Source organism: Chrysochloris asiatica, unplaced genomic scaffold (genome assembly GCF_000296735.1).
Source record: "Chrysochloris asiatica unplaced genomic scaffold, ChrAsi1.0 scaffold00097, whole genome shotgun sequence".
Lineage (NCBI taxonomy): Eukaryota > Metazoa > Chordata > Mammalia > Afrosoricida > Chrysochloridae > Chrysochloris > Chrysochloris asiatica.
The window spans coordinates 3961028-3972541 of record NW_006408615.1 but is presented as its reverse complement, the minus strand read 5'-3'; positions in this window follow the sequence as shown (position 1 = coordinate 3972541).

The following is an 11514-nucleotide window of genomic DNA, read 5'->3' as shown; positions in this document are numbered from 1 at the left end:
TTCTGTTGTTGCTACGAGTCGGAACTGACTCAGTGACAAGTACCAACAATAACCACAATGTCATGGTATAAACAATATTCTTGCTAAACTAAGTGCAGAAATATAATAGTCTACCAATCCAAACAGAAGATGTAGTTGTCAATATTTACAGTTATTTGATGTGTATCCAGAAAAAGAGAAACATTTTTTGTACATGATGAAGTTAATATTAAATGTAAAAAATCCCCAACTGTTTTATTTGTCACCCCAGTACTTACGTTTCCTTGTTCTTTTTTATCACCAATTGGGTTTTGAGACATATTTGAGGCTTAACAACAACTGCTTTGTAAGTCACCCAAGAATGCTACAATAGTACTACAATTTTTTAACACATTCTCTAAATTCATAGCATTTGTAAAAAAAAAAAAAAAAAATCCCTTGGAGATCTTTAAACTATTCAAAGATTAAAACCTATTGCCATCAAGGTGATTCTGACTTATCGAGACTCTACGTAGGGTTTCTGAGGCTGTATCTTTTGGGGAGCACACCACCTCATCTTTCTCCCGTGGAGTGGTTGGTTGGTTTGAACCATTGACTCTCTGATTAGCAGTCCAATGCCTAACAGACAACAATGTAAAGATTAGCCCCAAACTTCATTTATTAATATTTTTAGCAAATTGTAATGATAGAAAATAAAACTTTGAGACCAAATGAAACCGAAACATATTCCCACAAAAGTGTGGAATCAGCCAGACGTGGTCCACACTGAAACTCAAACAACATGTGAGTCTTCATTTTGAAATTCTCATCGGAACGCTGGCATATCTTGATGTGTGGAAAGAACTGAAAATTAAAGTGTTCTGTTTAATTGGGTACATTTATGATGTGGACAAGATTGGGATCAAGAGAGAAGGCCTGAGGCTTAGCGGTAAAACTATTAAAAAGAATCACCAATAGATATGATGTGTTTGACATGATTTGTCATGACAATATATATCAATGGAACCTTGAATGGGATAAAAAGACAACATCCTTAAAAGTGTTTCTGCTGAAATAGTTAGCACACTCCAATAAACACTTTTTAGGGTAGAAAATACTGTTCTCTGACAGAATTCACTCTAAGCTGACCAGGTACCTCAGTCCCTGCAGAGATAATATTTACTGAAGTAAAAACAGAAACCATGGTGGCTCAGTGGACCAAGCACTGGACTCACAGCTGAAAGGTTGGTGGTTGGAACCCACCAGCCCCTCCATGGGAGAAAGATGAGGCTGTCTGATCCCTTAAAGGTGTACAGCCTTAGAAACCTTTGGGAGCAGTTCTGTTGTTGTTGCTAAGCGCTGTTGAGTCGGTTCTGATTCGTAACGACCCTTTTAAGGGTTTTCCAAGATTCTGAATCTTCTGGAGACCAGAAAGCATCATCTTGCCCCCATGGAGTGGCTGGCGGTTTGAACCTTGTACTTTGTGGTTCATAGTCCAGTCCGGTGCTTATTGTATGGAGCCAATGTGCTCCTGTGGGGTAGTTCTATCCTGTCCTATGGGGTCCACAGGAGTCGGGGTTGACCCAATGGCGTAGGTTTTTGGATTAAAGAATGCCATGCCCCATTGAGAAGACTCCAGTGGGATCTTAACACTATCAGATTTTAAAACCATAACATGCAGTCTGAAGAGAGTTACACCTGCCAACATCTACCCCTTGGTTTTGCGTGTCCTGGGCTACCTGTCAGTGGAATCACGGCCCGGTTGTTTTCTTCAGCATCTAGCACATGGTTATTTTGGCACACAGCTGTGGTTTATTTCTTTCCCTTCAGGAACACTATTTGGATATTCCACAGTATGATGATAACAAATTTGATGGGTGGTTCTTTTTTTCCTACTGATAGGTTTTTTTTGTTTTCCTACTGGGGTTGAGTCGGGTTTATTCTGTCTTGCTTCCTGTTGGGGAAAGTGTGTGAATGAACATGCTGGGTGCACTCTGGGATGTGTGCCGGAGTGAATCATTGCCATGTGACCATACATGGGCATCTTTTACTTTGCCAGGTGCTGCCGACCTCATTTGCAGGTGTCCGTGCCAACGGAACTTCCCCCGGCAGAGCCCAGGTGTGGCTGCTGGTCCAGGTCCTGCTCAACACTGGAATTCATCACGCCTTCAGATTGTTTTCTGGTTTCATTGGTGTGAAATGGCATAGTGTTGTTTTCATTTACACCCTCATTATTGGTAATGAAGCAGAAAGTTTTTCTGATGTTTGTTGGTTGTTTGTGTGAGTTTTTCTATAGCACAACCCTCCCCTCCCTGCTAGTAGCTCCAGATGGTTGTTGGATTAGAGGCTGACTTCTGTTCAGACATACCTCTCACCCTCTACTTCCTGTGACTTTGGCTTCTCCTAACATTCCACCCCCAGCCCCCCAGCCCCCCAGCGTGTCCCCTCTCTTTCCTCCAAGGTGTCTGCTCTCCCAGAGGCATCATTCATCTGGTTCTTCTCTTTAAATTGTGATTTGGGTGAAAGTTTTGGAGTAAATTGGTTTCCCATTCAACAATTTGTTGGCATTTTAATTTGTAACTTGACTTGCAGTCCCCACAGCGTCCTCTCCCACTTCATCCCTGGGTTCTCCATTTCCCTCCCTCCTTCTCCGGATGCTGTCTGCCTCAGGGCTTTCTCCCTCAGCAAATGCTGCCTTTTGATCTTGGATGACTTGTTGCTCTAAGACCTACCTGGTGTTCCTAATGGACCTGTCCGATGGCTGGCTGAAAGTTGAGCCATGGGGTGAGTTCAGGTCAAGCCTGAAACGGTGGGTGGGGGTGGGGTGGAATGGGGTGGGCTAAGGGCCATAAGCTCCAGGCTCCACATGTATATCCATGCAGATAGCCTGCTCATTCTTTATTTATTTTTTGTCACATTTTTCTTCCACTCTTTCCAGGACTTCCCATTGTGATTCCATTCAGAGCAGTTGGCAATGGTAGCTGGGCACCATCTAGTTCTTCTGGTCTCAGGGTTGTGGAGACTGAGGGTCACAGGGTCCAGCGGAATAATCACAGAAACACCTGTCTTGAGTGAATCCCTCTTCACCCTTCAGTTTAGGTGAAGGGTTCACCTCTTCCAGGATGTCTTCTTTAAGTTGTGCCTCTGGGTTAGACCGTCTTCCCATCTTACAACTGGCTGGTGCCTGTCTCTCTCCCTTGGGAGAGATGCCTTCCTCATCTTCCAGGTGGCTCCCAGCAGACGTGCAGTGAAGGGCTCTGTGCATTTCAGCCTTTGCTGAGGAGTCATGAGCCATCTAGTCTAAACAGCCACTGGTCTCTCAGGTCCATTTCTCCTGTCTGCCTCATTGAGGAGCGGAACCAGGGCTGTCCTGCCTCCCAAGATGTGTGTGCAGGACTGAGCTCTGACAGAGCTGTGTCCCAGGCCACCTCGGGCCACCTCAGCCCAGCAGCCAGCCTCAGTGGGTGGTGGTCCCTGACCTGGCTGACCTCAGGATCTAAGGGAACACCTTAAAAAGTGCCCTGGGTCCCACCTCAGGATTCTGATACTGGGTGGCTGAGGCATGGATGGGAAATCCTTCCAAGTGCAGCTCCAACGTCCTCTTCTCAACTGGGTCTTCCGCAACCCCAAATCCAACCCAATGCATTGCCGTTGAGTCCATTCTGCATCATGGCGGCCCCATGTGTAGAGAGTGAAACTGAAGTTTTTAGAGGAAACACTCCCTGGAGAAGGACACCATGTTTAGTAAAGTAGAGAGAATGAAAAACAGGAAGATCCCCAACAGGCTGGATCGACACAGTGGCTGCTGTAATGGGGCTCACACATGACAATTGTGAGGATGGTGCAGAACTGGGCAGTGGTAGCATAGTGGTTATGAGTCAGGCTGCGAATCTCAAGGTCAGCAGTTCAAAACTACCAGCCGTTCTGTGGGAGGAAGACGAGGCTCTCTACTCCCGTAAAGATTTACCGCCTTGGGAACCCTGTACAGGGTCGCTATGGGTTGGAACTGACTCGACAGCACTTAATGACAACAACAGGCTAGACTTAAGGCTTCATTTAGTGTTGGGGTTATGATTAGAACTAGGGTTAATGTTAAGGAGCCCTGGGAGCATAGTGGTTACGAGTTGGGCTGCCAACCTCAAGGTCAGCAGTACGAAACTACCAGAAGCTCTATGGGAGAAATATGGGACTTTCTGTTCCCATAAAAATTTACAGCCTTGGAAACTCTATACAGGGTCACTATGAGTCAGAACCGACTCCACGGCATATAAGCACCCCCTCCTGGTTCCCACAGCATCTCATTCACCCCACTGCAGAGAACTGGTCTTCGAGTTGTTGGCTTGCTCACCCTGAAGAGGCACAGAGAGGTTCTACTTTCTCCAGTCTGAGTCCCGCAGTTGCTCCTCAGGGATCCCTGACCTCCAGAGTGGGGCCACACCGGATCAGACACCACCCTCAGAGCCAGCTTCTCAGCCAGCCTGTTTCCAGCACCAACACTCGGGGCCTGGTTTCCATCAAGAGTTCGTATCATCACAAAGCCCCGGTCCTTCCTCAGTTTCCTGAACAGTCCCCACACACAAGTGTTCTGGGTTTTGTGGAGGGGTGGCCTTCTGCCATCGTGTGTCCTCCAGTCTCCTTCTTCCTGTCATTTTGGTGGGATTTGTAAACCCTTCCCCTCATCCTGGACTGGGCAGTCTCACCCACTCTCAGAGCACGGAGGGTCTGGCTCCCACCACAGGAATCTGTCTAAAACCCAGAACCCTTCCCTTCCTGGAAGTTGATTCGGTCTCATAACAACACTGTAGGGCGGCGTTGAATGGCCCCATAGGGTTTCCAAGACCATCATCTTCATGGAAGAGAGGGTCTCAGCTTCCCCTCGAGGAGCGGCTGGTGGGTTCACACTGCTAATCTTATGGTGTACAGCTGAGTGCATAACCACTATGCCTCCAGGGCTTTTGTATCTCTGGGATTCTGGAACCTCAGTCTTCTGTGGATTAAATCACGGCCCTCCAAAGTATATGTTGAAGCCATGACTACAATAGCTGTGGCCAGGACCTCCTGTGGAAATGGGCCTTCTTTTCTTTGGTTGTTAGGCTGTGCTAGAGCAGTGTGGTTCTGAACCGAATCGGTTCTGGGTTGCTGGTTTTTGTTGTTAAGTGTTGTCAAGTCAGTTCTGACTCAGAGCGACTTGGTATAGGGTTTCTGAGGAGTAACTGGTGGGTTTGAACTGCCGACCTTGTGGTTTGAAGTCCAGTGCTGACCCCACAGCGCCACACCAGGAGTCTAATAATTTCTGGTTGGTGTTGTTTTTTTCTTTTTCTTTTTTGAAACTTTTTATTGTGAATTGAGTGAAGGTTTACAGACAAGATCATCAGCTTTACATTCAACAAATCACACTTTGTTTCATCTCAATGATTGCAGTCCCCTCCATCCAACTACAGTTTTCCCACGTCCTCCCTGTGGTTCCTATTTCTAGTCCACCCTCCTTCCTAAACCTTCTCAACTTTGTCTTCAGGTAGATGTGGCCCTTTTGATGTTGAATGCTTGACCATCTCATAGTGGGCACACCTTACAACAGTTGTTGATCCCCCTTCTACCTAGCTCCTGGTCAGCCCAAAACTGGACCATGAGGGTGAATTTTATTCCTGACCTGAAGTGTGGTCAAGGGCCACAATCTTGAGTTCCTTCAGTCTCTTTCTGACCAGTAAGTCTGGTCTTTTAAAAATAACTTTGTGTTTTGTTCCACATTGTCTTCCGCTCTTTCTGGAACCTTCTAATGTGTTCCCTTTCAGAGCAGTTGGTAGTGGTAGCCGGGCACCATCTAATTTTTGTGTTCTCAGAGTTGTGGAGACTGATGTTCACATGCTCCATTGGTCCATTGGACTTGCTGATTCCAAGTATCTTCAATTCTCATCACTTTTCTCTCTTCTGTGCACGAAGAGACCAATAGCTACATCTCACAAAGATGGCTGCTCATGAGTTCTGAAGATCCCAGCAGCTACTCACCCAAGCAGGATGTAGACCATTGCCTTTGTGGAGTATGTTATGCCAATTGACCATGGTGCCTCCAGAGATTGTGGTCCTGAGATCCCAGGCCCAGCCACACATTACTTTAAGATGTTTAGCAATATCTAAGGAGTTTGCCTCATTTTGCTCCACTCCGTTGGTAAGTGTGCTTGCAGCAAAGGTAAATATCTGGATGAGGTTTTGTAAAATGGTAAAACAGGAAGAATTACACTCCAAGGGGGAATACAGATGAGTCTCTCAGCAGCAAAGTACCAGCTTGATTGCTGGTAACCACCAGAGACCAGAAGCTCACAGAAGGAATCATCACCCTGATTGGCTCTGAAACAGTGAGATAATACATTTCTGTTGGCTAAACCCCTTATGTTGTGACCTTTTGTTACAGAGACTTTGGGGAGCCAAGTGACAAAAACAGTTTGCAGTTGGCTACTAACCCCAAAGATTGGTGGTTTCAATGTACCCAGTGACACCATGGAAGAAATGTCTGGCGATCTGCTTTCATTTAACTGACAGCCAAAAACACCCTATGGAGCAGTTATACTCCGTGACTCTTGGGGTCACCATGAGCCAGAATTGACTGGAAGGCCGAAGGGTTTGATTTGCAATTAAAAATACATTTTCAGGAATCTGAAACTAAGTGGTAGTGCTGTAGGATAAGTACTGGACTGTTAACCACAAGGTCGGTGGTTCAAACCCACCTTCCACTCCTTTTTTGGAAACCCTATTTCATTATGAGTTGGAACCAACTCGACAGAATTAACAACAACAATACAAAGTGGGTTTAGTGTTGGACTAGTGTTTAGCAAGGCCAGTGTTCAAACCCACTGACTACTCTGCCAGAGAAAGATGGGCTGTCTGCTCTTGTAAAGATTTACAGTCTCAGAAACCTTTAGGAGAAATTCTACTCCGTCCTGTAGGTAGGCTGTGAGTTGGAATGCCCTCAAGGGCAGCAGGTTTATAACTAAGTAGGGATAGTGCACTCCTGGCTCTCAGCCCAGGCTGTGGAAAAAGCAGGCGGTAGTGTTTATCAAGAGTCACGATAGTGCAAACAGTGCCTATGAGGAATTCTGTGCTCAGTGTCAAGAGCAGCCCACCAGCAGAGCGATTCAATAAAACTCTCTGAGATAAAACTCACAACCACATCGAGAGTCTAAGAGGAGCTGGAGATGGCTGGAAGACACCTTGGGAGCTTATAAAACAAATGCTTTAGAAATTTCCCAAGTGATCCCGCCAGAGAGGCTAAATTGTTATTCCAAGTTGCAGGTTGAGAATGAGATGGAGGAACAGCAGCTTCAGGGCCACCTGACAGGTCACCTAGTTCCTGGTGGTGGAAGCTGATGACCCTGCTGTGTCCAGCCCGGGTCAGGTAACCCCAGTGACTTGCAGATACGAGAACAAATGGGCCCGAGCCCACCTGCAGATTCATGAGAAACAGGTGGATTGCTGCTCTCCCAGCTGAGTTTTGCTACACTGTTGTTGGATGAGTGGGAATGGACTTGAAGGCAGTGGGCTTGGTTTTTGGAGTTTATAAGGGTTTCTAGGCAGTAATCCTTATGGGAAGGAGTCCTGCTGGTGTAGATGGAGCAGCTCATGTGATTGTTGAATAGCAAAGTCCTGGTGCAGTAGATTGAGTAGCACTAGAATTTTAACCATAGAGCTGTTGGTTTGAATCCACCAGCTGCTCCAAGGGAGAAAGATCTGGCAATCTGTTCCCATAAAGATTACAGCCAAGGAAACCAGTGGGGCAGTTCTAGCCTGTCCTATAGGGCTGCTGTGAGTCTGAATGGCCTTGGCAATAATGGGTTTTAATCCTTATGGGAACAGGTTGCCAGCTCTTTCTTCTGCAGAGCCTCTGTATGGGTTGGAACCTCTGAGCTTTCAGTTAGCTGCTGAGTGCTTAACCAGTGCATCACCAGGGCCCCTTGTTTGTTACACAACAGTAACTAACTTCTACATCCCCTTCTTCTGCTTGTCTCATTTTCTTTAAACTGAGATGATCTTGTTGTTAAGGGCCATCGAGTCAGTTCTCACCCATAGTGACCCTGTATAGGGTTTTCCAAGGAGCGGCTGGTGAGCTTGAAACACCAACCTTGCAATTCAAATTGACCTTGCAATCCGGTGCGTTAGCCCACAGCGCCACACCAGGACTCCAAGAGAGGATCTTAAGACTATTGCCATACCTTTGGCTAGGGGAGAGGTAGAATCCTCACCTTCGATGCGAGCGGCCTAGGTTCCATTCCCACCTAATGCACCTCATGAGCAGATACCACCCACTGCTTGTGGAAGCTTGTGAGCTTCTGTGACACTGAGCACATTTCAGTGGAGCTTCCAGACTAAGATGGACTAGGATGAAAGAGCTGGGGATCTACTGAAAATTATCCACTGACAGCCCTGTGGATCACAGTAACCCGACCCCCCAGTCAATCATGGGGATGGCGCAGGACTGAGAAGCATGGGGTCTTCATGAGTGGGAGGCCATCTCTGTTGTAGACAACAACAACAACATCTTTAGAATCAATGTGCTAAAGTCCCTTCCCACCACTGATGATGAAGAGAACATCTGCACTTCATCTGGGGCTGCTGAGCGTTTAGGTGGGAGAGAGACCTGGGGTTGGGGCTGGGGTCTCCTCAGGTCTGCATGTAGTGGGGTTTACTCAGCATCTGCTAACTTGGCAAGCCTTGGGCCCAAAGAACTCATTTCCACTTCTTAGTTAATTATTGATTGATTGGCAAAGGGTCACTGTGAAATGCAATTACTTCTTGTACCCAAGCACTTTGATTGTCTAATGATTGTCTCCCACACGAGCCAAGCGTTCATTCTGCTTTTAATTAAACAGATCTGTTAGTGAGGGAGCTAGCCTGCCTCCCGGCCCCACAGACTCCAGCTGCACCTGGTGAGGATGAGGGTGGGATGTCTCCTATTCCCTATAGACACAAGGCTGGGGTTCTGAAGCCTTGCAGAGCCTTTATGGAGCCCCGGACAGGAAGCCCAGGGAGATAGGTCAACCTATGAGGCCCACCCCATCCCTCTAAAACCCAGCCACTTGTTGCCCGTCCCACTGTGGGTGTCTGCATTGAGCTCTTGCTCCCAGAACTCATAGTGAGGCGGTGTCAGAGCTAGAACCATTGTTTCCTCTCTCTTCCTTTGTTGTTCAAGAGCCATGTGATCTACTCAATGTCTCTCAGTTCAGTCTGTCTCTAGCCTAATCAATGCAATAGCTGTGGCGTTCATTCTGACTCCTGGTGACCCTGTGTCTTACAGAGCAGCTCTGTGCACCCTAAGATTCTGTCACCTGTCATCTTTGTAGGGGTAGATCACCAGGTTTTTCTTCCGTGGTACTTCTCAGTGGATTTGTGTACAAACCTTGCAGTTCATGCTGTTGAGTGCTGTTGTCGGTTTCTGACTCAAAGCCATCCTGTATAAGGTTTCCAAGGACTGACTGCTAAGTTTGAACCGCCAGCTTTGCAGTTCAAACTGACCTTGCTGTCGAGGGCTGATCCTATGGTGGTGCCACACCAGGACTCTCTTTAGGAAGAGAATTATTCCATTCCATCTTGAGAGCTCATGGGTGGAGTCCCTTCTGCCCACTCACTCCTGTGCTGGCTCTGGTAACTTATGAATTGGGGACAGAGAGGAAATGATGCAGACACAAGTAACTACCTCACCAGGAGTTTAGCGCTTTGCTTAAAAACATTAACCAGCCCGTCATAGAAGATGAAAACAAATGGCCCATGGACATTTGAACAGACACACATTGTCACTAATAATTGTTGTTGTTAAGTGCTGTCAAGTTAGTTCTGACTCAGAGTGATCCTGTATAGGTTTTGCGAGGTTATGAATCTTCATGGGAGCAGAAAATCTCATCTTTCTCCTACAGACTGGCTGCTGGATTCAAACCACCCAACTTGTCCAGTGCTTATCCTATAGAGCCATTGGGCTCCCCACCTAATAATTAAGAAAATCCAAATTAAAATACAATGTTGTTGTTGTTAAGTGCCGTCGAGTCGATTCCAACCCATAGCGACCCTGTATAGGGTTTCCAAGGAGCAGCTGGTGAGCTTGAACCACCGACTTTGCAGTTCAAACAACATTGCAGTCTGACGCATTAGCCAACAGTGCCACACCAGGACTTCATGGGATACTATATTTTAGCTAAAGATTTGTATCATTTAAAAAATATTGTTAATACTCAGGTTAGTAATAGTGTTGAGATGTAGCTTCCCTTCTACCGTTGGTAGGGATGGAAATTAATTAATTAGGTATAGTTCTTTTTAAAAATAGATACTATCTTATTTTCCATTAAAATTCAACATGCATGCATAATTTTGAATGCTTCCATCCTACTTCTGGAATTTCACCCCACAGAAATTGTAGCAGACGTCTTCAGAGTCACGTGTTAGTGGGGCAGTCATGGTAGCATTGCTTAGACATATTGGAAGCAACTGGGATGTTCATTGGCAGGGAGATGGGCATGTACACTTAGCTGCATTTATGTTGTGGAGTTTTAAAACTATTGCCATGGAGTTGACTCTGAACTTGTGGCAACCCCATATGTGTCTAGTAGAACTGCTCCCCAGGATTCTCAATGGCTGAATGTTTGGAAGCCGATCACCAGGCTTTTCCTCTGAGACTCCTCTGGGTGGACTTGAACTGACAACCTTCCAGTTAGCAACTGAGTGAATTCACTATTCGTACCGCCCCCCCCCCGAAAACTAGGTACCTGTTAAAGAGAATTCGGCAGATTTATACTCAAATAAACGTATGCAGTATGAATCTGAGAAACTTGGAAATTGTCAAAAATGAAATGGAATGCATAAACATTGATATCTTAGGCATTAGTGAGCTGAAATGGACTGGTATTGGCCATTTTGAATCTGATGACCACATGGTTTACTATGCCGGGAATGACAAATTAAAGAGGAATGGTGTTGCATTCATTGCAAAAAAGAACATATCCAGATCAGTCATGAGGTACAATGCTGTCTGTGATAGGATAATATCCATACGTCTACAGGGAAGCCCAGTTAATACCACTATTATTCAAATGTACACACCAACCACTAAAGCCAGTGAGAATGAAATAGAAGAATTCTACCAACTTCTTCAATCTGAAATTGACCAAACATGCAATCCAGATGTATTGATATTTACTGGTGATTAGAATGCAAAGGTTGGGAGCAAAGAGGAAGGATCAGTAGCTGGAAAATATGGCCTTGGTGATGGTGTAGATTGCATGATAAAATTCTGCAAAACCAATGATTTGTTCATTTCAAATACCTTCTTTAGAAAGTATAAGTGATGACTATACACATGGACCTCACCAGATAGAATACACAGAAATCAAATTGACTACATCTGTGGAAAGAGATGATGGAAAAGTTCCATATCTTCAGTTAAAACAAGGCCAGGGAAGACTGGAATAGACCATCAATTACTCATACGCAAATTCAAACTGAAGCTGAAGAATATGAAAACAAGTCCATGAGAGCCAAAATATGACCTTGAATATATCCCACCTGAATTTAGAGATC